The sequence below is a fragment of the Amphiprion ocellaris genome, chromosome 13, assembly GCF_022539595.1.
Source record: "Amphiprion ocellaris isolate individual 3 ecotype Okinawa chromosome 13, ASM2253959v1, whole genome shotgun sequence".
Taxonomy (NCBI): Eukaryota; Metazoa; Chordata; class Actinopteri; family Pomacentridae; genus Amphiprion; species Amphiprion ocellaris.
In genome coordinates this window covers 876,473-902,705 of record NC_072778.1, presented here as the reverse complement: position 1 = coordinate 902,705, position 26,233 = coordinate 876,473, and the positions used below count along the sequence as shown (strand labels likewise).

Below are 26,233 nucleotides of genomic sequence, written 5' to 3'. Positions count from 1 at the left end.
CCTCTTCCATCTTCTTCCTTCCTCCTCTTCCTAAATGTTTCATGTATATTTAGTAGGATCATAACTAACCAGGTTAATCTCCATAATTAATAATGCTGAGTGGTAATATTTACATTAGATAGGTAGACTTCTATGAATTATGATGCTGTTGGGTCTGATCTATTTATATCGGTATATTTATAATTAATCCTTACATTAATTGAGGTTATTCTCCATAATTTATAGCACTGTATGGAAGTCAGGTAGAGCAGCGTTTTACATCATTTCTGTGGGTTTTAATTCAGAACATGTAAATGAGGTTAAATCACAGCATAAGCAAAACTAGAAACTTTAACCTGGATATGTTCCTTCCATGACACCAGTTAATGGCGTTTGTTACTGGAAACGCTGGTTTTAATTAAAACCAGAAAATTAAACCTGGTTCATGACACCATTTAGCACCGTTTATTACTGGAAGCACTGACTAAATATCAATAACAATATTTTACCTGTTTTATCATGAATGGTGGGAATTTATTCATTTGTTTTAATTTGAATAAAAAGTGCTGGACAGAGAAAAACATCTCCTCCTCCTATTTTTTCTTCTTTTATTCCTTCTTCTTCTTCTTCTCCTATTTCTTCTCCTCCTCCTCCTCCTCCTTATTATTATTATTATTATTATCAGTAATAAATATTTTCCTGGTGTTTCATGTCCGGATCTTCCGTTTCTTTCTCAGCTAGTTTTGTCCTTAAAGCTGCTGCTGCTCTCTCCAGGTGTCCACATACTTTTGGCCGTCCTATATTTTAGAACATTCCAGAATATAAATGTGAGCGTCAGGACCTCAGGGGTCCGCCTGAGCTGCAGGTGTCTGAGGAGAAATTTTAAAAATAATCGTTCCGTCAAATGAGTCATTTGTGCGCCGAAATTGCAAATCACCGCCGCAATTTCTCATCCGGGGCTCCTGATTTTGGGCCTTTCTTCTGCATATCGTCCCGTTGAATTGCTTCATTCATTCGCTCGCATTAATAATTCAATAATTCCGTTCAATAATTAATATCCTTATCAGCTTCCGTTCCCCTCGACACCTCCACTCTGGACCTCTTGGATTAGTTCAACTTTGTTCAAACTTTGATTGGCTGTTTCCTGCAGCGGTGCGTTCTGGGACTCGTAGTCGACTGCGGCCTCTCCTTTTAAAACCAACGGAGCAGAAATTATTTCAGCTTCTCTTTGTCTGATGATTAATGATGATTAATGATGATTATATCTGGGATTAGAATGATTCTTGTTGTTTTTCTGCCAGCAGAATTAACTTCATTTCCTAAACACCGTCTGCTCTGAGCTTTGAATAAAAAAGAAACGCTTTAAATGATGAGGAATAATTTAGAAACAGAAAACGTTTTCCTCTTTAACTGGATGAGAAACAGAAAATATGGAGCAGTCTTTACTTTTATTTAAACATTCATGTCTTTGTGACGTACACAACACAATATGGTACGATCAAAACAACAAAAGTCAGACTAAAACAAGACAAAACACAAAAGACAAAATATTACAAAAAAGACACAAAATGACAAAAGCAGGAAACAAAACCACAAAAACATGAGACGAATGACACAAAACAAAACTAAAAAGATACAAAGAACTAGATGGAAATGCAAAACAACAAAAACGTGAAACAAAACCACAAGAAACAAAATGACAAAAACGTGAGACAAAATGACAAAAGTCAGACAAAAAAAGACAAAAAACAACAAAACAAGACAAAATATTACAAAAATGAGAAAAACCGGAAACAAAATGGCAAAAAATTTGACAAAAAAAGACAAAAACAACAAAAACAAGACAAAATTTATTATTTTATTTTATTATTATTATTATTATTTTTATACCATTTTATAACGTGTTTCCATCTATCTGGTTGTTTTATGTTTGTTTTTAATTATTTTTAATTATTTTTAGACCTTTTTATAACATGTTTCCATCTATCTGCTTGTTTTATGTTTATTTTTAATTATTTTTATACCTATTTATAACGTGTTTCCATCTATCTGCTTGTGTTATGTTTATTTTTTATTATTTTTTATACCTTTTTGTAACATGTTTCCATCTGTCTGGCTGTTTTATGTTTATTTTTTATTATTTTTATACCTTTTCTAACGTGTTTCCATCATTCTGGTTGTTTTATGTTCATTTTTTATTATTTTTATACCATTTTAAAACGTGTTTCCATCTGTCTGGTTGTTTTATGTTTATTTTTTATTATTTTTATACCTTTTCTAACGTGTTTCCATCATTCTGGTTGTTTTATGTTCATTTTTTATTATTTTTATACCATTTTAAAACGTGTTTCCATCGGTCTGGCTGTTTTATGTTTATTTTTAATTATTTTTGTACCTTTTTATAACGTGTTTCCATCTGTCTGGCTGTTTTATGTTTATTTTTAATTATTTTTATACCTTTTTATAACGTGTTTCCATCGGTCTGGCTGTTTTATGTTTATTTTTAATTATTTTTATACCTTTTTATAACGTGTTTCCATCTGTCTGGCTGTTTTATGTTTATTTTTTTATTATTTTTGTACCTTTTTATAACGTGTTTCCATCGGTCTGGCTGTTTTATGTTTATTTTTAATTATTTTTATACCTTTTTATAACGTGTTTCCATCTGTCTGGCTGTTTTATGTTTATTTTTAATTATTTTTATACCTTTTTATAACGTGTTTCCATCTGTTTGGCTGTTTTATGTTTATTTTTAATTATTTTTTAGCATTATCTGTCCGGTTGTTGTGGTTGTTGTTGTTTTTCTCAGTCTTTGTGCTTCTTTAGTGTCTCTTCTTCATCTGTTCTCCTTCTTTAAAGCTTCTTCTGGTCTTTTTGTGTCTTTCTGTCTCATATTGTCTCTGTTTTGTCGTCTCCATCTGACGTCTCTTTTTTTTTGACGTGTCTTTTAAAGTCTGTCTGCATCTTTGTGGTTCTTTTTTGTCTCCTTCTTGTTGTTTTGTGTCTTTTGTGGGTCTTTTAAAGTAATTTTATTGGCCTGTGTTCATATTGTGACTTTTCTCGTTATTTTCTGTCTTAATGGATCTTTTACAACCACTTCCTGTGTCCTTTTGTCTCTCTGTCGATTGTCTGCATCTGTCAATTTGTTTTGTGTCTCATTGTGGTTGTCTTGTGTCTCCTTTGTGTGTTATTGGTTCTTTTTTGTGTCTTTTTTCACAGATTCTGTCTCTTTGTCGTCTGTTTGCGTCTCTTTCCAGTCATCTTGTGTCTCATTAAAGTTTGTTTGTTTCCTGTTTCTGGTCTTTTGGATCTTGTAGTGGTTCTTTATTGGCTTTTTTTAGGTTGTTTTGTGTTCATTCGGCATCTCTTTTTATTGGTTTCTGTCTCTGTGTGGTCTGTTTGCATCTCTTCCTGGTTGTTTTGTGTCTGTTTATTGTTGTTTTGTGGACCTTTGTGTTCATATTGTGACTTTTGTGGTTATTTTGTGTCTTAATGACCCTTTTGGCACCACTTCCTACTGGTTTTTGTCTCTCTGTGGTCTGTTTGCTTCTCTGTCCAGCTGTCTTGTGTCTCACTACAGCTTTTTGTGCAAAACTACACACAAAGCTGTAGTTTTGCAGCTTTTTGTGGTCTGTTTGCATCTCTTCCTGGTTGTTTTGTGTTTATGTGTTGGTCTTGTGTCTCCTTGTGGACTGTTTGAGTCTTTATCATTGTTTTGTGTGTCTTTTGCATTTCTGCGAGTTGTCTCCTGCCTCTTTGTGGTGTGTTTGCGTGTCTTTGTCGTCTCTGTTTGTGCTTTAATGTCTCTAAATGACCTCTGACCGGTGGGTGGTTGTGTTTCCTCAGTGGATAAAACCATTCGCTGCTGACTGACAGCGGCTGATGACACTCTGTGAACCTGACGTTTAATTATCCTCTGGGGCGTCACTAAGAGTTCATAAATAAATAATTAATTGTGAATGTTATGCGTCGGGATGAGACTCGACTGCATGCGATCAATAATGATGAGTTGGTGGAAACGGGACACGGTAAACCTTCCACAGGTTCATCCAGCCTGCTGCTGAGTGGAGCTGATGGAGGTTCATAGGTAGTTTAACCCTACAGAGCCCACAGTAGCGCTACGAGGACATACTCATCTCTGATTGGTGGATGTTCACAGGTAGTTTAACCCTACAGAGCCCACAGTAGCGCTACGAGGACATACTCATCTCTGATTGGTGGATGTTCACAGGTAGTTTAACCCTACAGAGCCCACAGTAGCGCTACGAAGACATACTCATCTCTGATTGGTGGATGTTCACAGGTAGTTTAACCCTACAGAGCCCACAGTAGCGCTACGAGGACATACTCATCTCTGATTGGTGGATGTTCACAGGTAGTTTAATGTGCAGGGAGATGCACTGAGCACCTGTTCAGACCCAAACAGTAAGAATAAAGAATAGAAATACATGAATATATACATACATATAGAGAGAAATAAGCAAAATAAATATAAATAAAAGTGTCAAAATAACATATATATAAAATCTGGGGAGTCAGACGAACATTTCACACATTCACCGGGTCTCAGAGCGCTTTTTGGTTGCAATGATGTGTGTGTTTTTGTAGTTATTTTGTGGTTATTTTGTGTATTTTGTGGGGGGGGGTTGTCTCTTAATTGTTGTTTTGTGTATTTTTGTGGTTATTTTGTGGGGGGGGTTGTCTCTTAATTGTTGTTTTGTGTATTTTTGTAGTTGTTTTGTGTATTTTGTGATTGTTTTGTGTATTTTGTGGTTGTTGTCTGTCTCTTAGTTTTTGTTTTGTGTATTTTTGAAGTTTAACGTTTACCAGATGTATTTCCCATCAGTTTAGATTTTCCATTTCTACTATCTGAAGGTAGGAGAGAATTCCAGACCTCTCTGGCAGCAGGAAGCCACTGACTGACTGTTACTGGGTGTGAACTGGAATAAAGACGAGCTGAAGACGTCGGCCGTGGGTTGGTTTCTGCAGCTGACGGAGCTGGAAGCAGCCTTGAGGGTCACATCGGAGCCCAATCCCCTTCAGTGTTTCTGCAGCAGCTGTGTGTCTCCATCCAGGAAAACCTGATTGGAACAGATTCCAGAACGCAAAAATGAAACGCATTTGTCTGAGACGACGCTGAGAGCAGCAGAGGACAACATGATGTAGTCAGAGAGTCGATGATCTGCAGCAGAAAGGAAACGGCTTCAGGTAAAGGAGAGAAAACCTGGAACTTTCACCAAACAAACAAACAAACAGCAGCAGTAGTTTAATTCCATCAGTTACTGTTAAATACATCAATATTCTACTAAGTTATTAAAGTATTTAATGGCTTTAAATGATCAGATTTTTTGTGTTTTTGTTCATGCAGTCGCTTCGAAATAATTCATTCAACAATAAAATGTTGTCTTTGGGTTTTTAAAAAAAAATGTTATAACTGCAGTTTTGTATTTAACCCTGGTGTCGTCCTGCAGCTCAAAATTGACCCATTTTAAAGTTTGAAAATGTGGGGAAAAAAAATCTATTTCCACAGTGAAACTTCTGATGTCCACATTTTCAACATTTTTGGGAAATCTGAACATTTCTTGGTGGAAAAAAAGAAATGTTAAAAATGTTTCTAAAGAACATTCACACAAAAAAAATTCTTCAAAAAGATTTTTATGTGAATATTCTTAAATATCAGAAGTTTTACTGATATATATGGAATCACTTTAGATATTTTTAGGACTTTTTTGGAAGATTTTTACTCATTTTTTGAAAATATTTACAGGAATTTTCTTGACAAATTTGGGGGATTTTTTTTAAATAAAACTTTTAAGGAATTATTGGAATTTTCTTCCTGAAGGTTTTGCAAATTTTCAGAAATTTGAGGAATATTTTTGCTGAATTTTTGGATTTTTTTTCAATCAAGGAAACAATATTTTTTGGTGCCTGTGAATGAAGACAACAGGAGGGTTTAATACACAAAAACAACTAATTTGAGTTTAAATAAAAATATTAAGTTGATGTAATGTAATTAAAATCAAAATAAAGCGTGAATCTTTAATGTTTTATCTAAATCAGTAGGTGTTTATCTAGTAATCTGTTCTGAGTTCTTTTATAAAGTAACACACAGAACTTTTTAGTTTGAGACGTGAAGATCTGTGTGGAAATCCAGGAACTTCTTTGGATAAACTGAATATTTAACATGAAATGATGAATATTCTGGATGTTGTGTTTGCTGTTTCAGAGCCTCGCTGAGTCCTCCAGGACCTGGCAGGGTGAAGCTGTTGTGGCTAAATCACGGCAGAAGGTAAAATAATGTGTAAAAATGCGTTTTTAGCTCCTTTTGACTGCTGCTTTGGGATTAGGCCCGAACAGATGCGGGGAGCTGAGGCGGCCATATGCAGAATGATAATCCATATGTGTAATATCAGAGAGCAGTAAGCAGCTTTGGATCCGCCACATGCCGCTGTCACATGAAGTCCCGCTCCATCCATAGGCTCCATTTTGTTGCTGCGCTGCTCGGAGACGAAGCTCCGCTGCGTCTGCGCCGTTCTCCGCCTGTAGGTGGCGCTCAGAGCGCAGGAGAGACGCAGCTTCTCTCCCTCTGCGGCCGGACGGAGCTGAGAGGCAGAGAGAGAGATGACAGGAGGAACATTTATTTACTGTACAGAGTTTCAGTGCTGGAGCAGAAACACAGAAAACACACAATCTGCGCATTTCTTCCGTTTTACGCGCAGCCGCTTGGTTTGGAGACGTTTGGAGAGGTTTGGAGAGGTGGAGACCTGCTGGAGACCTGTGGCTCCTCCGGCCCACAATCACTCCAGAACCAACCAGAGTCCAAACCAAACCTCACTACAGCCCCACAAACGGGCAAATCTGTTAGAAAAAACAGAAAATGTTGGGAAATCCACGAAGTTGTTGGGGAGGAAGCTCGCTCCGCCTCCGCTCCCCGCTGTAGAGTAGAGAGGGGGAGGAGAGGGGAGGAGGGGGGAGGAGGGAGGAGAGGAGCGCAGTCGTTTGGATTCACTCCACTTTCTCATCACACGGTGCAGCCGCTCGACCTGCTCCGGAGCGGACCGGGAGGCGGACAGAGTTTGTGGCGGCAGAGCAGCGGCCGCGCGTCGGGCTGGAACTAAGCGGAGGACCGCCGCCGGTGACTCCCGGAACCTACCGGACCTCCGTGCTTGTTTCTGGGGCGTTTTTTCGCCGTCCGGTGCTCCGTCCACATCCCGCTCCTCCACCCCACCTCCCAGCGCGCCTTCAGCGGAGGATGCTACCAGCCTCCCGGTGGTAACGGAGTATCACAGTGACCCCCACCCAGCTGCTCACCCTCCGGACGGGTCTCCCCCCCCCCCCCGGCTGGACTCCAGCCGCTCCTCCGGTGAGGACGAAGCCGCGGCGGTGACGCGCAGCGCTGGTCACGACTGGAAAGTGGACAGAAATTGTGAGAGATTTTGGAGGAATAATTGTCCGCCTGGATTGTGTGATTTGTGTCCAGATCTTTTTGTGGATTTTTAATTTCGGGAGTTTTTTTTTTTTTGTTTGTTTTCTTTGTTTTTTTTTCCTGGAGCGGCTCCGTCTGGACGCCGAGGAGGAGCGGAGCCTGTAGCCGGGCTGGAGCGCTCAGAGCTGGGGAACCGCGCGGCTCTTTCCCGGTCCAGGTAGGAAGTTCTCCCCGCAGATCCGCACACCGTCTCCTCTCATATGTCTCTAAATAAGCACAGAAATGTGGAATATTTGGTGTTTTTGCGGCTGAACGCGGCTGTCGGGCTGCAGCTTTACGCACAGAAACAGTCCGAGGGTTTGACTTGAGGTTCTGGTTCTGAGGACGAGCTGTTAATTAAAACACACGGACTGGATGGAGGAGAATCTGAGGCGTTTTCAGCTTATTTTAAAACACTTGTTGGTGAAATGAAGCCGTTGAATGTTCCTCTGCTGCATCTAATCTGCTCTGATGGCTTTTTATTTGTATTTTTTACCGATGTTCCACTCCACCGGTATTGATCCGTATCGATCCGCTCCGTCCTCAACATTACCTCCGCGTCCGTCAGGAATAAAATACGGCTTCCTGCGGGTCACTCCGGCTTCCCTAACCTTCCCCAAACTGAAAAATCACTACAGTAATCCAGCCTAATGCGTGTCGGAGGCAGTCTATAGGAGCATCTCCATGATCTGAGGCTCCGGGATTCTGCAGGGTTCTATAGGGTTCTACAGCGCCTCATTACAGTCACAGATTTATCTGGTTTTACAGTAATCAGAGATTCACGGTGTCTGGCTTGTGAGGCTCGTGAGCACCTGTAGCTCCAGGTTCAGGTCCACCTGGACCCTCTGGAGAAGGTTTCTGCTGCTGGAGCTCAGAGAAACCAGAAACAGGATGCAGAGTTTCAGTGAGCTGGACATGTCAGTGGAGGGGAATCCAGTCAGTCCAGTCCTTCTGGTCCTCCTCCTCCTCTGAGAGAGAGAGAGAGGGGGAGGGAGGGAGGGGAGAGGGGCGAGCTGCTCTACATGATGGAGGGAGGGAGGGGGGAGGAGGGGGAGGAGGAGGGCGAGTTGTATTTACATGCAAACTGCATCCTCCTCGCTGACAGAGCTGCAGGAGGAAACGCTGCCGCTGGTCGGGTTCTAGCAGGAGGAGCTTTAGAACAGCTGACCTCTGACCTCCTGAAGACCAGGTTCTGAAACCTTCTCATGGTTTCATCTGGGTCGGAGCTGCAGCAGAACCCGGGCAGGTCTAATTCCTGCAGCACAACCTGGACGGTCTAATTCCTGCAGCAGAACCCCTGTGAACGGGGCCGGTCTAATTCCTGCAGCAGAACCCCTGTGAACGGGGCCGGTCTAATTCCTGCAGCAGAACCCCTGTGAACGGGGCCGGTCTAATTCCTGCAGCAGAACCCCTGTGAACGGGGTCGGTCTAATTCCTGCAGCAGAACCCCTGTGAACGGGGCCGGTCTAATTCCTGCAGCAGAACCCCTGTGAACGGGGCCGGTCTAATTCCGTCGTCCTGCAGATGCACAAACGGCCTCTTGAGCTTCGGCTTGTGGTTTCTGGTTCCTAATTCCGGGCAGCGGATCGGTTTCAGATCGGGGCCCCGAGGGTTGAGGTTTTGCGGCTGGTTTGGGTCCGCCGTCACCCGAGTCCCCGGCAAGGTCTGAGGTCTGACGGGGAGCTCTGGGAAGCGTCTCCGCCTCCTGTAATCTGGACGAGCATCGGTTCAGTTCAGAGCCGATAAAAGCAGCAGAAGTTCTGAGGAGGGAGGAGGAGGACGGCACGTTTCTGTGTTTAATCTGTAGACATCCTTAAAATGGGAGGAAGTGGGTTGTTGTCGTGTGAAGCAGGAGGACAGGCGTTTTCATGGTTTCAGCTCAGGTGTGATGATGAGAGAATAAAAAGTCACAGAAGACAGACGGTAGTCGACTCTGGTGAGCCTCGAGTTTCTAGTTTCTGCTCTGACTCTACAACCTGCCTCCTAAAACCTCCTCACTCTCATGTTTCATGCAGACGAAGACACAATAAGGTGGTTTTATCCGCATGAAACATGCAGATAAATCCACCTTGTTGTGTCTTCATCTGCATGTTTCTTGTGGAGCTCCGGCCTCCTTTTGAGTCCGTTAGGATGAGGTGAGTGGAGGTGGTTTCCTTCGTTCATTAGAAGCTGGTCGGTGTTTCCAAACCTTCTGGCCCAAAACCTGAAACCAGTAAAATCCCATCTGAGTTAAAGCAGGAAACTACAACCTCCTCTTTCTCATGTTTCATGCGGATAAAAGCAGCAGAAGTTCAGGTGTGAGGCAGAGGAAGGAGGTGGACTAGAACCGTTCAGCATTTAATTTGTAGAAGTCGTTAATGCCGTCATTAAAATGGGAGGAAGTGGAAGTGGGTTGTTGCTGTATGAAATGGAAGCGGGAGAACAGGTGTTGAATTACGGTTTTTCCTGACAGCTCAGGTGTGACGATGAGAGAATAAAAAGTCACGTTAAAACACAAAAGACAGACGGACACTTCAGAGCCGGTTAGTCCACTCTGGTTCTGAGGACAAGTCACTGCTCTGGCATCTCAAGGAAGGTTCGTCAGAGAGGAGAAATATTCTGCTAATCCTGTCAGGTGACTCCAAACCTTTTGGCTCAACCTGGAACCTGTAAAATCACATGTGAGGAGGTGAAAATATTCAGCGTTAAAGCAGGAAACCACAGCCTCCTCATTCTCACGTTTCATGCAGATAAAGCAGCAGAAGTTCTGGTCTGAGGGAGGTGGACTAGAGTCCGTCCTGCGTTTCATTTCTAGACGTCGTTAAAATGGGAGCTGCTGCAGTGGAAGTGGGTTTTTGCCGTGTGAAATGGAAGCGGGAGAACAGCGAGGCTCGGCAGGAAAACACGTCTTCTCACGGTTTCTCCTGACAGCTCAGGTGTGACGACAAGAGAATGAAGTCACATTAAAACACAAAAGACAGACGGATGCTTCAGAGCCGGTTAGTCCACTCTGGTGATCCTCTAGTTTCTGCTTTTTGAATAACTCAGCGCTCTGGTATCTCAGATTCCTGCAGGAAGGTTAGTCAGAGAGGAGAAATATTCTATTAATCCTGTCAGGTGACTCCAAATCTTTTGGTCCAACCTGAAACTAGTAAAATCACATGTGAGGAGGTGAAAATATTCAGAGTTAAAGCAGGAAACCACAGCCTCCTCCTCATCCTCCTGTTTCCTGCAGATGAAGCTACACTAAGGTGTCCTCATCCTCATGTTTCCGTGGAACTCAGGCCTCGTTCTGAGTCCATTAGGATGAGCAGAGTGGAGGTGACGGCTCCATTTGCTTTTCTTCTGTCATTATTTCCTCTTTTTTCCATGGAATCGGAGCTCGGATTGCGTCTCCCGCTGCAGCCTCGCAGCTCGCATCAGCGTAGCGGCTCCAACGCCGTGGATTCCCGTCGCAGAGGTTTTATATCAGACGTGCAGCGCTGCCGTTCTCCCGTTAACGAGGCGGAGAGTCGCAGGGGAACCGAGGGCCACGGGGATGTTCCTCTCCCAATAACAGAACCCTGCAGGGGAGCAGAAACCACACACTCCAGATGTTAGTCATTCATTTCTCCTCCCAGTTAACAGAAACGGAGGCGTGAAGTCCGTTAAACGTTGCATATTTATGTCTGGAGACGTCTTCAGATGAGTCCTGATCAATAACCGAAGCGGTCAATCGGCCCGTTGAAGCCTCAGCAGCTAAAATGAAGCTCGTTGTAGATTTTTATTGCATAACAGAAGCTAAAGTTATAAAAAGCTTCCAGCGTCTCTGCAGCGTTCTGAGGTTTTATTTTCAAGGATTTGTTCATTGCAGCGTCCAGAAACCGTCCTGGAGACACGAGTTCACGTTAAAAAATCTAAAATGAAGTCATGACAGCAAAGAAATCCCACGTTTTAGAGCAAATATTTAGCATTTTATCTGGAAAATAGCAGCAGGAGAATCTTCTGCAGCACAGAAATGTGTCTAATATTTAAGGTTTACACACAACACATGCTGCAGTTTAATGTGAATAATTTCATAATTTTCAGCTTTTATGAACATGATTCTATCCTATTGGAGCTGCTGTTTATCCAAGTTTTAAAGCTAATTTAACATCCAGTTTAAAGTCTCATGTTTTAGAGCAAATATTTTACATGTTATCTCAGATAATAGCAGCTGGTGAATCTTCTGCAGCACAGAAATGTGTCTAATATTTCATTGAAGCTTTATACACATCAGTAAACATCAGGTAGTTTAATACGAAGAATTTCATCATTTTTCTCTTTTTTTCAGCTTTAATAAACAGGATTCTGTCCTATTTGTGCTGCAGTCTATAGACATTTTAAAGCTAATTTAACATCCAGTTTAAATCTGTGATGTTGTTATTTAAGACCAACAATGAAATCTCACGTTTTAGAGCAAATATTTTGCATTTTATCTCAGAAATAGCAGCTGGTGAATTTTCTGCATCACACGGATCTGCTGGTAAATATTAGGTGGTTTATTATTCATCATTTCATCATTGTCTATGATTTCTAAAGGAGATTCTTCTCTTTTTTCAGCTTTAGTAAACATGATTTTATCATATTTTTGCTGCTGTTTCTAGACATTTTAATGTTAGTTTAACATCCAGTTTAAACCTGTGAAACTTCACGTTTTACAGCAAATATTTTGTATTTCATCTGGAAATATAACAGCTGGTGAATCTTCTGCAGCTCCAGTATAAAATAACACACAGATCTGTCTAATACTTAACTGAAGCTTTACACACAACACATGCTGCAGTTTAATATGAAGCATTTCACCATTTTCTGTGATTTCTAAAGGAGATTCTTCTCTTTTTTCAGCTTGAATAAACACGATTCTGTCCTATTTTTGCTGCAGTTAATAGACGTTGTTTAAACGGTTTATTTTCAGCAGTTAGAGCTCCGTGTTTTTAATAGCAGTGTGTTACAGACGGCTGTAAATCAGAGGAGCAGTTCGTGTTGCAGTGCTAACGTCTCCGTTTGTGTCCGACATGTGGAATAAATATGTCACCGTGGATTTAAAGCTCTTTGCCGTTCGTCCATAATCCCCTGCTGCTGCCGGAGGATGGGAGGTTAGCGGCCCGGCCCAGCCTGGCCCGGCCCAGCCTGGCCCGGCCCGGCCTGGCCCGGCCCGGCCTGGCCCGGCCCAGCCCGGCCCGGCCCAGCCCGGCCCGTCAGCGTTTGATCCCCAACCACTCGATCCACAGCGAGATTTTCAGGTGAAACTCAGCTGAAACCATGAGAGCAGTGAGTCAGCTTCCTGAGTGACGGCCAGCCAGGCGTCTCCGGTTACACAAACTCTCAGTCCTGATAACTTTCCCTGCAGGGAGGTATTTACTGAAGGCGTCCAGGCCGACAACACCTGCTGCAGGTACCAGACTCCTCATGACTCAGGGTTCAAACTCCTGCCCTGGAAAAAAACAGAGTTAAAAATACACAAAATTTAAAAAAAATTAAAAAAAACAGAGAAAAACACAGAAATACCGTCCAGATAACTTTAGACTCACACAGACAGAACCCCGTTTAACCCTATTTAATGGAACAATGTCGTCTCGTCGTTTTGTGTCTCATTTTTATCATTTTGTGTCTCATTATGGTCATTTTGTGTCTCGTTTTTGTCATTTTGCTTCTTGTTTTTATAATTTTGTGTCTTGTTTTCATTATTTTGTGTCTCTTTGGAACAGTGTCATCTCTTTTCTGTCATTTCGTGTCTCATTTTTGTCATTTCATGTCTCATTTTTGTGGTTCTGTGTCTCAGTTTTGTTGTTTCGTGTCTGTTATCTCGTTTTGTGTCTCAGTTTTGTTGTTTCCTGTCTCATTTCTGTCATTTTGTGTCTCGTCTCTGTTGTTTTGTTTGTAATTTTCGTCGTTTTGTGTCTAGTTTTTGTGTCTAGTTTTTGTGTCTTGTCATTATTGTGTGTCTCCTCTTTGGAACAGTGTCGTCTCATTTCTGTCATTTTGTGTCTCGTCTCTGTTGTTTTGTGTGTAATTTTCGTCGTTTTGTGTCTTGTCATTGTGTGTCTCCTCTTTGGAACAGTGTCGTCTCTTTTCTGTCGTTTCTGTTGTGTCTGTTTTTTGTCGTATTGTGTCTTCTTAATGCAGTTTCAGGTGTTGTTTAGGGTTCGAACATAAATAGATGCTCATCCTGTGACCAGGTTAACCCTCTAGAGCTCAGCGTAGTGCCGGCGCTACCATTCGTCTCTGAGAGGTGGTAGATGTGACACCAGATCAGATAGATCCATCATTCTTTCTGCGTAGAAACTGGGGAGTCAGACTGATATTTCTCACATTCACCAGGTCCCAGAGCTTTTTGGTTGCAGTGATGGGTTTGTAAAAATACACAAAAGACACAGAACAGAAACCTGTATAAATCAGACCACAGGATGTTGAGCAACTTTTCACTAATCTGAGGAGGTCCCCAGTTTACAACATCCTCGACCAACGGCGTTTCGCGGTTACGTTTGCGACGTTAAAACAAATTTTGTGCGGGAACTAGTTGACGAAAGTTGAATACATGGTCACGCGGCGCTATCAGACGGCTTTGTTTCCATTCTCCGGTTGTGGCGAAAGTTGATGTACGTAGATCCATAGTAACGGAACTTCCTGTATTTGTGAGAAAAATATAAAACGTCTTTTTTTTTTTTTTTTTTTTTTAGGTTTATTGCACTTTTAAGCAATTTATTGTCATAGTTAAGACGTAACTCAACACATTATTAAAACTTGGGATGTAAAGGTTAAATTGATGTAAAGGAAATAAAAATACTCCAAAAAATTCCACTACAGCATGTAGAAATGTAAGAGTATGTGCTGGTGCACAATGATGGGTCTTAAAGGGTTAAATGGGAGTTATTTTATTTTTTATTAGTTTTTATTTCTAACTAAATTCATCCGTCATAAATAGTTAACCCTTCAGATCTATTGACATCTTTTATCCTCGACTCCAGCAGTTTAAACCTCCAGAAAATGATCGTAATTAAAGTTGGTCCTCAGGTTTATGTGTCGGGTTCTTTATGTCCGTTTGTCGACTGCCTTTAAATAGAACGCCTCATACATCCAGAACACCAGAGATCTCTTTTTTGGTCTTTTAATGGCTTTATAATATTTCTAAGTACGTTTTTTTTTGTTCTTGATAACATTTGGAATGAAAAACTAGTTCTGTTATCAACAATAGTGAAATTCTGTTTGAGGAAAAACAAATCTGAAAAGGTTAGGGCCCTGAAGCGTTTTGAAGATTATAAAATGTTATAGAGATCTCAGTATCATCCAGAACAACCCGAACTAAACTGTAAAATGTTTTAGAGCTAAAAGCCTCAACGAACTCTGGTGAACAACACGAGGACAAGACATTTAAACATATCATGTTAGTTTTAAACGAAAAATCATTAAATATGAAGAAAAGTAAAGATGTGGATCGTTTATTTAGAGATGTTAAACATTGAAGATTACAGGAGGGTTAAACATTCAGATAATTACAGGATTTATTCAACATTTGTCCAGTTTTAAAGTGATTTTATTCAGGTTCAGCTGCTGAAATGTGTTTAAAATGAAGAAATTAGCTTCTTTTGTTTTGAAGAGATGAAAAGTCTGCAGCGAACACCAAACGTTTTGATCGTCTAATTGTGCCAGAAAGATGATTAAATATCTTTCTGGAACTTCTGGGTTTTTATAGATTCTCGAGCAGAACCTGAAATCTGAGAGTCTTTTTCCTGCTTTTAGGATTTCAATGCTTTTAGTCGCCGAGTTTCAGAGCAAAATCAGAACATGAGGCCGGACCAGACGGAAAAATATCCACAAGTTTATCCACTAATGGTCGACTATCGAGTTCAGCTTCAGCTGTTTGAGTTTTCATAGAATATTTCCAGGTTTCTTTGCTCCTCTGTGACAGTAAACTGAATATTTTGTCTTTGGTTTTGGGAAACGCTGATGGACGTTTTATTTTAGCTTCGTCCAACTATAACGACACCAAACCTCCAAACAGAGTCTGGAATCAGGAGAAATTCCCTCCAAGCTCATTTTCTGAGGAATTATCAGGTGTTCTGATGTTAATTTTCCAATCTTCTCTCCTTTCAAACATCTGTGGGGAGTTTTCTCTGTCGTGTTTGTTAGAGAATTAAACCTGAACGTTTGTCTCCAGACGACACGTTTAAACATCGTCTTCGTCTCAGCCGCTGGTCTTATAAAACATCCTTAATCTCAGTGAGAGTTTTCCTGGTAAAATAAAGATTTACTTAAAAATAGAATAATCCTCTAGAAGGGCGGCGGCGTGGATTGAACTGACCTGAATCCAGAGGAAGTTCTGCTGCTGTGTGGTGAGTTTAAAACCTCCTGATTGAGTCGATAAAACGTTTGAATGAACCCAAGCAGCTGCAGTTTTTTACCTTTTTTTGCCATCGTACATGTTGAATCATGCTTGTTGTTGGTTAAACCAGAAGCTTTTAGTCTGATAAACCAGCAGGTTGATGTTAGTTCAGCGGTTAATTTTTAACTTTGCAAGCAGAGAACCGAAAAAGACAACAAACAAGGCCAAATCGTGGTCTTTGTTTGTGAAGTTCTGCTCTGAAGCTATTTAAAGTGATGTCAGCTTTACCCAGACTTAGCAGAAAGCTGTTCAGGGATCAGTGAAGTGTTTCTGATTCTGACTGAAATGACAATAATCAGCCACAAAACCACAAAAACGAGACAAAAAATATTACAGTAATCAGTCAGAAAATGACAAAAATAAGACAAAAAAATGTCAAAAATCAGCCATACAAAGACAAAAATTATTCAAAAATTAAAAAATTCAGCCACAAAATGACAAAAAACTGCAAAAATCAGCCACAAAATGACAAAAACGAGACAAAATTTACAAAAAAATCACAAACAACAAAATAAGACAAAATATTCCAAAAAACCCACACAAAATGACAAAGACAAAAAATTACAAGATCAGCCACGAAATAACAAAAAAGACTAAAAAAAAAATTATATGAACAATTCTGACTGTTGATGGTGAAACTTAATGGAAACGTAAAGAAAACTTGTGTTTTAGTCCATAAATTGTAGTTTCTAGTTTTAAAGCTGAGGTTGACTGGGATGAGGATCCTTCAATGAAAGATCTCAGAATCATCTGGTTCTTTATCTACAATAAGTGAATCTGAAGTTGACTTTAATCTGGACAAAAATGACTCAAAAAATACTTTAGATGGAGATTTTGTGTCTTTTTGTGGTATATTCACCTAGTTTTGTAGTGATTTGTTGTTGTTTTGTGGCAGTTTGGACCCTGTTTGTGTTGATTTTGTCTCTTTTTGTGGTTGTTTTGTGTATTTTGTTGTAATTTTGCATCTTTTGTGCCAATTTTGTGTTTCTTTGTGGTAATCTTGGCCCTTTTTTTGGCAATTTTGTCTCTTTTAATGGAAATTTTCTGCCTTCTTTAGTTTCAGTCTGAAGGTAGAACTCTGGTCATTAATAAAGTTACTGCAGATGAAGAACCAGATGATTCTTGGTGGTGATTTTGATCCATTTAGTGGAGATTTTGTGTCTTTATGTGGTATTTTCATCTATTTTTGTGGTAATTGTTTGGTGTCATTTTCTGGTAGTTTTGGCCATTTTGGTCGTAATTTTGCATTTTTGTGCTGATTTTGTGTTTTTCTGTGGTAGTTTGGACCATTTTTGTGGTAATTTTGCATCTGTCAGCGGAAATTTTGTGTCTCCTTGTGGTATATTCACCTTTTTGTGGCGATTTTGGGTCTTTTTGTGGTGGTTTTGTGTTTCTTTGTGGTAATTTTGGCCCTTCTTTTGGCAGTTTGGTCTCTTTTTGTGTGTTAATCCGATCAAACAATGGCATTGAATGGGGTCATTATGGTGTCGAGCAAACACACCTGAACATCCACCTGAGATCTGAACACATCAAAGCTGCTTTTGATTTTCTGTGTGTGTGTGTGTGTGTGTGTGTGTGTGTGTGTGTGTGTGTGTGTGTGTGTGTGTGTGTGTTATGTTTAATTCATTGTTTAAAACACGCCTTGAGGCTGGACAGAAACTGTCCAAACCAGTTCCCCGTCTGTCTGCAGGATCGTCGTCATGTTTCTGCTTAGGACCGGTCTGACTGGGTTCCTGTGATTACTGGACTCATTAGTGCAAATAAACAAGGTTATTAAAGTGTCTATGTAACAGATGACTTCATGCTTCAGACTCACGTTTAGTCACTGAAGCTCATTTAATGAACAGAGTTTTTATCAGCAGCTCAAACTGTTCAATTAAACACTTTAAAGCTGCAGAAATTACTGATTTATTTGAGATGAAATGCTAATTTTTTATTGCAAAATGAGAGATCCCCCGTAAAACGACAAAATGAGACTAAATGTCCTAAAGATTAGCCAAAAAATAAGACAAAATATTACAAAAATCACCCACAAAACGACAAAAAAATGACAAAAAGCCAGAAAATGACAAAAAAAGTCAAAAAAGAGCCACAAAATGACAAAAAAGACAAAATAATACAAAAATCAGACACAAAATACCAAAAAACAACAAAAATTTGTTTAAAAATCAGCCAAAAAATGACAAAAAAGACAAAATATTACAAAAATCAGCCACAAAATGACAAAAATACGACAAGAAATGTGAAAAACAGCCACAAAAAAGACAAAAAAATTATACGAAATATGAATAGTAATAAGGCTAACCTAAAAAATCTGTAAAAACCAAGATGCAGTGTTAATAAATATACTTTATTATGAATAAATATACTTCAAAATGACCAAAATGAGAGGTTAAAAGTTTTAAAATGAGTCTGAAAACAGACCAGATTTACCTGCAGGATGCTGTGTTTCTATTTAATGGACTAAATGTATGGTCAGTAATTAAAATAATGTTTCAAATCAGCCGTAGAATGGATGAAATGTTATTTTCACTCATGCAGCTGTAGAAGAACTGTGATTTAAACGACCTCTGGAGCTGTGGGTGCATTTTTTTTAGCTTGTCCTGAAGGTTTATTATCTCTAAATTCTGCTGTTTGTGTTTCTGAGAGGCAGGAAACACATTTATTTAAGGTTTGGTTCATTCTGTAGAAGCAGCAGCTGTAGTTTAATCTGATTGGACGCTTTACAGCTGTGGTCTGATGTGATTGGTCCGCCGGGACGCTTTAGCCCCGCCCCCTGAGCGGCTGCAGGTCAGAAGCTCCAGATTGTGTCAGAAGTTTAAAGTTGAACTGGATCTGAGGACGGAGGAGGTCAGTGTTCTGTTAGAATCACTAGTTCTACGTATTTAGATTCAGATTTAAGTCCAGGATCCTGTTTTCTGTCTCCGGTTTGACTTTTATCGAGCATTTTGCAGCTTAATTAACTGATTAGTTTGTGGTTTTTGCATCAATGTGTTGATTTATCAGGGATTTAATTCACTGGATTTAACCAAAAACTGATTTTTTTGTTCCTGTAATAACAGAATCTTAGCTGATTTTTAGATAGATTTCTTTTTAAAGCAGATTTTAAAGCAGTTTAGTGAATTAAAGAGTGTAAAAACTGGCTTTTTATGCTTCTTTTGGTTGATATTTGAGGATAATTCTGTATTTTCTCAGTGATTCTGATCCGTCAGCTCTCAGATTCAAACAGTAAAACTTTAACAAGCAGCTGGAAAACAGAATCTGTGAAATCAGAGTTTTAGACGAGTTGAACAGATCAGCAGGAAGAAAGATGCAGGATTAAAATCTAAATTCACTGAAACAAACAAAAGCTCTTCATTCGTAGCTTTATTCCTTTATTATATCTGCTGTCAGGAACCTACATCTGTGAATTCCTGAAGCCGTCGGATGGATGTAGTGGAGATAAACGTGATATTTTATATGTTTTAGCTTCCCGACTTTCAGTTTTACTGTCAGATAAACAGCAAATAAAAATGTTTGAAGTTTAAAACTCTGATTAGTTGTTTGTATTTTCTGTAAAATCTATTTAAAATTCCAGAAAAGTTTTTATCAGAGCTGAAATCAACGAACCGATGGAGGAAATTAACCAAAAATACATTGAACAGGCGATTAAGTTTGTTGTTTTTGTGCAAGAAATGTACAAAACTGAATATATTAGTTTTCAGTTGTTGGGTTTTTAGGGTTATTAGTTCAGCAAAGTGACGTCATGTTGGGATTTTACTGTATTTACCCAAATAAAAAACACTAAAAGTGACTGTTTTAGTGATCAGATGCTGTTATAACTTAGTTTCAGGTGATTTTGTAATGTTCTAACGTTGCAATTTTAATAATTTATGGTATTTTGTGCCATTCTAACTTCATTTCAGCTGATTTTCTAGTGTTTACTGGTTGGGATTTTAATAATTTCTGTATTTTTTTTGCTGTTAAAGCTTCGTAGCAACTGATTTTTATCGGTCTTTTTAATAATTTCCTGTGTTTTTTTTACCATTCTAACTTAGTTTCAGCTGATTTTATTGTCTTCAGGTTGCGATTTTAATAATTTATTGTGTTTTTTGCAGATATAAATTCATTTCAGCAGATTTTATTGTATTTTCAGGTTGCAAACTTAATAATTTCTTGTATTTTTTTGCCATCATAGCTTCATTTCACGTGATTTTATGGTGTTTTAAGATTGCCATTTTAATAATTAGTTGTATTTTTTTGCTATTATAGCTTAATTTCAGGTGATTTTAATCGCTCTTCAGGTTGCAAACTTATTAATTTTTTCTTTTTTTGCTGTTATAACTGAATTTCCACTGATTTTAGCATGTTTCCAAGTTGCATTTTTAATAGTTTCCTGTATTATTTGCCTTTATAACTTAGTTTTAGTTGGGTTTAATCTGTTTTTAGGTTGCAGCTCTAGTATTTCCTCGTGTTTTCTGAAGAATCCCTCTAGTTTATACATCCAGGATGGTCTGAAGTCGGTTAGTAAACGTCCTGCAGGGTTGACAGAGGTTAAACGTGACGTCCTGCTGCAGGTCCAGATCATCAGGACTCTGAGTAGTGAGTCTGTCTGTGGGACGCCAAGAGGACGTTGTGTTGCTTTGTGATGTGGAGACGAGGACGTTGTGTTGCTTTGTGATGTGGAGACGAGGACGTTGTGTTGCTTTGTGATGTGGAGACGAGGACGTTGTGTTGCTTTGTGATGTGGAGACGGCTCGTTGTCGGACACGCCTCTCTCTCCTCCGCTCCCCTATTGTCAGTCATTGTCGCTCGCCCACCGCAGCCGGAGGATCCTCACACATGGAAATGATGGAAATATTCCGTCTTTGTGATGCAGCAGAGCGCACTGCCTCTCCGTGCACGGACACACACACTTAAACCACACACTTAAACACAACACACACACGGTTTTATCATTTTCAGCTACTTTTTGTTCCATTGCATGATCTATTTTTAATAAAAACACTATAATAATCTAAAATGTTTCCCCTGAAATGTAGGAAAAGAAAAATGTTTAGTGTGTTCTGGCCTTTCCATGATAAAACTGAGGCTAAACATGCAGTAAAACGAAAACTATGAGCTAAAATATTTAAATTCTGTGTAGTTTTATCTTTTTAAGCTACTTTTCTTTACATCTCATGATCTATTTTTAATAAAAAACATTGCAATAAAATGTAATATTTCCCCTGAAATGTAGGAAAAGAAAAATATTTAGTGTGTTCTGGCTTTTTGACGGAAAAACACTTAAGCACACACTTATAAACACACTTCTACACACTTATAAACACACTTCTATACACTTATAAACACACTTCTACACACTTATAGACACACAGAGCGGCTGGTCGGTGAGAAAGTTTCATTCTGTGGGAAAAAAGACGAACTGGACGATCTGTGGTCCCCCGAGGAGACAAAAAACACACAAATCCAACACACAACAACACAGTAACACACTGCGCTGTGATTTCGCTCCACATTTTGACCCTGACATGTTGTTTTCTACATGCAGCTTTTCTCAGGACCTCAGACTTTTTATTTTTAACCCTCCAGAATTAAACTAAACCCGCTGTGTTTCCTCCACCTGAGAGTTTCCAGAATATCGCTGCTGACAGCGTTTTATGGTGAGATACCTGGAGAATTCAGCGGTTTGGTAATACAAAAATATTTATTTTTCTTTGATTTAAAGGATAATATTTAAAAAATCTGGAAATATTTTCATATCATATGATGGAACATCTGGATGGCGTAAGAAAAAATGACAACAATGTGCCACAAAAAAACAAAAATAAGATAACAAAATGTTGAAAAATAACAAAAATAGCCACAAAATGACAAAAAATTTACAAAAATCATCTACAAAATGACAAAAACAGCCACAAAATTACAAAAAAGGACAAAAAATGACAAAAACAGCCACAAAATGACAAAAATAAGAATAAGCAGATTTTATAGTGTTTTCAGGTTATGATTTTAATAATTTGTTGTACTTTTTTACCATTATAGCTTAATTTCCACAGTTTTAATCTGTTTTCAGGTTGCAGTTTGATAATTTCTTGTATTTTTGGCTGCTAAAGTTTTGTTTCTGGTGATTTTATAGTATTTTCAGGTTGCAGTTTTATTAATTTCTTGTATATTTTGCAGCTAAAGCTTTGTTTCTGGTGATTTTATAGTGTTTTCAGGTTATGATTTTAATAATTTGTTGTACTTTTTTACCATTATAGCTTAATTTCCACTGTTTTAATCTGTTTTCAGGTTGCAGTTTGATAATTTCTTGTATTTTTTGCTGCTAAAGTTTTGTTTCTGGTGATTTTATAGTATTTTCAGGTTGCAGTTTAATAATTTCTTGTATTTTTTGCTGCTAAAGTTTTGTTTCTGGTGATTTTATAGTATTTTCAGGTTGCAGTTTAATAATTTCTTGTATTTTTTGCTGCTAAAGTTTTGTTTCTGGTGATTTTATAGTATTTTCAGGTTGCAGTTTAATAATTTCTTGTATTTTTTGCTGCTAAAGTTTTGTTTCTGGTGATTTTATAGTGTTTTCAGATTGCAGTTTTATTATTTTCTTGTGTTTCCTGATGAATCCCTTTAGTTTACACATTCAGGATGGTATAAAGTGGAACTGGGCAGTTTAAAAATTGAAGAATAAGATTGAAGATGAAAGGTTAGAAATTAAAAATGTAAATATTAGAGAATTAAAGACGACATCACACCAAAGAACAGTCAGAGAGAACATCTGAAATGAACATTAAATAAACACAGAACAGTTTCTGACTCAGATTCAGACGGTTGTTGAGCGTCGCGTCGACCGGCTGGACGTCGGCCAGTAAACGCTGGTCTCGTTTCCACGGCGACGTGCGAAACGCCGGCGGGGCTCGAGGGTCGGAGGTTTGAGGCGTTTGGCAGCTCAGAGAGAAAAACGTGAGAAAAGCGACAGTTTCCAGTCCGAGTCAGGAGGTAATGAGGTGGAATGAACTGGAATACTGTGACTCTGAACGTCACAGGACGGCTGGTATCGGCTCCAACTGAAGGAAACTCATATCTGCCAATCATTTATTTAACCGTCAAACACTTTCTTCTACCACTAAACTCGTTTCAGCAGCTTAAGAATTCTGAAACTTCCATGATCTGATTTGTAGCCGCTCATTTCACACGTTAACCAGCTCTAGACTTTTATGAAAGCTGAACCATTGGAGGAAAATGTCGTCTTCTTGCTTTTTTTCTGACAAATGTTGAAATTTAATTCAGTAATTTCTGTCTAACTGCATGAGAAACCAGGAGGAGCCGGACTGTTGGACAAGGAAGATAAAAATCTTCAGTTTTCAGTCATTTTTAATCATTCTCCGCTCTGAACAGATTTAAGTAATTTTGGTAAATTTTTCAGTCATTTTGGGAAGATTTTTGTCATTTCTGACAACTTTTGTGTAATTCTGGACAAATTTTCTGCATTTTTGGATCATTTTCAAGTCATGTATGAATGATTTTTTCAGCATCTTGGACAAATTTAGTGGCATTCTGCAAATTTTCAGTCATTCTGGATCATTTTTAATCATTTGAGAGAAATTCTGACAGATTTTGGATCATTTTCCAGTCATTGTAGACTATTTTAATGTCATTCTGAGCAAATGTTCAGCGTTTTAGATCATTTCTGGAAAATCTTCTGTAATTTTGTAGGATCCTTAGTGCTAGCATGTTATGTGGCTAACATTAGCATAAGCCTCTGTACCCCTATGTAGATATTCCAGCTAGAATATTCATTTACCACATTAACTATGTCTAGCTGGTCCTTGTAGTGCCTTCATGTGTGGGTTCCTCTAAAATCAAGGACGTGAGCAGGAAATAAAAAACAGAGAAACTCTCTTCAGATTAGCCTCAGCGACCTGCAGCCCAGAAACTCCTGCAGAACACAATCCAGAGAGTGTCTGAGATGATTTACTGCCAAGAAAAAACGAGTTGGGAGCCAGAGAGAAGAACGAGGAGGAAGAAAGAGTTTCCATCAAGGAGTCTGTCGCAGACTCCAGGTTCAAGTCCAGAAACATTCAGACTCTTATCAGCTCCAGAGTGAAAAATGATTTCTGCAGGGGGAATCTGAGATCTTCTGTAAATAAAGGTGAAGCTAACACAACGTCAAGGCTGCTCCTGTACAGAGAAGAACATTTTAATGATAACCTGGCTGCTACAACAGAAGCAGTGGTTCTGGTCCTTTTTGTGGTGATTTTGGTCCTTTTTGTGATGGTTTTGGTCCTTTTTGTGATGGTTTTGGTCCTTTTCATGGTAGTTTTGCTCCCTTTTCTTCTCCTGTACAGAGAAGAACATTTAAATGATAACTCTGGCTGCTACAACAGAAGCAGTTTATCCAGACAGAGGTATCTGCATTAGAGGAGACAGCTAGAAGTCCTCAAATCACGCTCAGAATCTCAAATTACAGCTTCACATAGTCGTAAAACCAGTCGAACACACGGTTTTATGTCTTAAACTGCCTTTAAACAGAGACGTAGCATCAAATACATCCCACTCCCAACCTCAAAGTGACATTTAAAAGGTTTAAATTTGACTTTATTATCATTGCAAACAGCTTCGTATGCTAGAGGACAACAGAAGAGACTTAAATATCTGGAACCAGCAGCTTACAGGCCGTGAAATACACATAATAATTAGAATTTAACACATTAAATAATAAATTTGCTCCGTTTATTTATATTTGACTGTAACTCACATTTATCAGATTTATTAGACACAGATGAACAGAAACCAGGTTTATTCTTCAGACTATAGTTTTCTATATATATTTGCTGGTTTCTGGAGCCAATTTATTGCTATTTTTTATAAATTTTCTACCGTTTGAACTGGATGTCATTGGATTTTGAATCGTGTTTATTAAACAAAGAAAGCAATTTACAAGAAATCAGATGGTGGGATGCAGCTAAAAGGAACTAGAGGTGACCTTTTTCACATTTTACTTAAGAACTTTAAGAACTTTGGATTTTAGATCGAATTTGTCAGATAAAGAAAGCAATTTGCAAGAATTTATATATCTTGAGTCATTCTGGAACTTTTTTTGGAGTAATTTTGATGGATTTGGGGTCATTTTGGCAAAGTTTTTGTCATTTTCTTACAGTTTCATTGTAAATTTGGAAAAAGTTTGAGGTATTTTGAGCAAATCTTGAAACCAGTTGATTATGGGAAAATAAGAACAAGAACCAGATTCTGTGTTCAGACTGAGACACTTGGATGGATGTAAAACTGATCTGGTGTCAGTTTTTGTATCAGAATTCAAATGTGCTTTTTATTAAAAATTGATCAAATGACATGAAATGGGGGCTGCACAGTGGTGTAGTGGTTAGCACTTTCACCTTGCAGCTAGAAGATCCCTGGTTCGCGTCCCGGCTTTCCCGGGATCTTTCTGCATGGAGTTTGCATGTTCTCCCTGTGCATGCGTGAGTTTTCTCCGGGTACTCCGGCTTCCTCCCACAGTCCAAAAATATGCTGAGGTTAATTGATCATTCTAAATTGTCCGTAGGTGTGAATGTGAGAGTGATTGTTTGTCTCTGTATGTAGCCCTGTGACAGACTGGTGACCTGTCTAGGGTGTCCCCTGCCTTCACCTGAGTCAGCTGGGATAGACTCCAGCCCCCCCATGACCCTAGTGAGGATTAAGCGGTGTATAGATAATGGATGGACATGAAACGGCTAAAATTACACAAAAATTGTACCAGATTTTTCAATATTTATCTAAAATGGCTGAAAAACTGTTTAAAATTGCATTAAATTGTCCCACCAATATTCAAATTTGTCCACAAAAATGATGAAAACCTTCCAAAATGACTCGGAATTTCCTGAAATTATTTCAAAAATGTTTGAAAGGACCTGAAATTTTGTCAAAAATGACTCAGAAATTGTCAAAAATTGGTCAAATCTTCATTAGTTCTCGACTGTGACACCTGGATGGATGTAAAACTAATGATACTTTTACTTCTTTTAGTGGAAATTATGTGTCTTCTTGTGGTATATTCACCTATTTTTGTAGTGATTTTGTACCTATTTGTGCTGATTTTGTGTTTCTCTGTGGTAATTTTTGACGATTTGGTCTCTATTTGTGGAAATTTTCCAGCTTCTTTAGTTTCAGTCTGAAGATAGAAGTTTGATCATTAATAAAGTTACTGCAGATGAAGAACCAGATGAGTTTTGGTGGTGATTTTGCTTCTTTTAGTGGAGATTTTGTGCCTTTCTGTGGTAAATTCACCTATTTTTGTGGTGATTTTGTGTCTTTTTGTGGTAGTTTGGACCATTTTTTGGGGATTTTAAGTCTTTTTTTAAGCCTTTTTTTTTTAGTGATTTGGTCTCTTTTTGTGGTGATTTTCCAGCTTTTTTAGTTATTTTAGTGTCAGTTTT

The 26,233-nt window shown here is 38.9% G+C and overlaps 1 protein-coding gene across 6 annotated transcripts in view; it reads left to right on the top strand.

Moving 5' to 3' along the window:
• The first annotated feature begins 7,004 nt into the window (after positions 1-7,004).
• LOC111582719 (protocadherin-1) overlaps positions 7,005-26,233 on the top strand; it is a 263,570-nt gene continuing 244,341 nt past the window's right edge. For 4 of the 6 annotated variants that reach the window (XM_055016559.1, XM_055016561.1, XM_023291548.3 and 1 more), the window contains exon 1: positions 7,006-7,622. The gene's annotated coding sequence lies outside the window, so the exon portion shown is untranslated. Of the gene's footprint in view, positions 7,623-18,656; positions 18,678-26,233 lie in introns of those variants that run through there. The other 2 variants (XM_055016556.1, XM_055016557.1) reach the window with 2 other exon arrangements.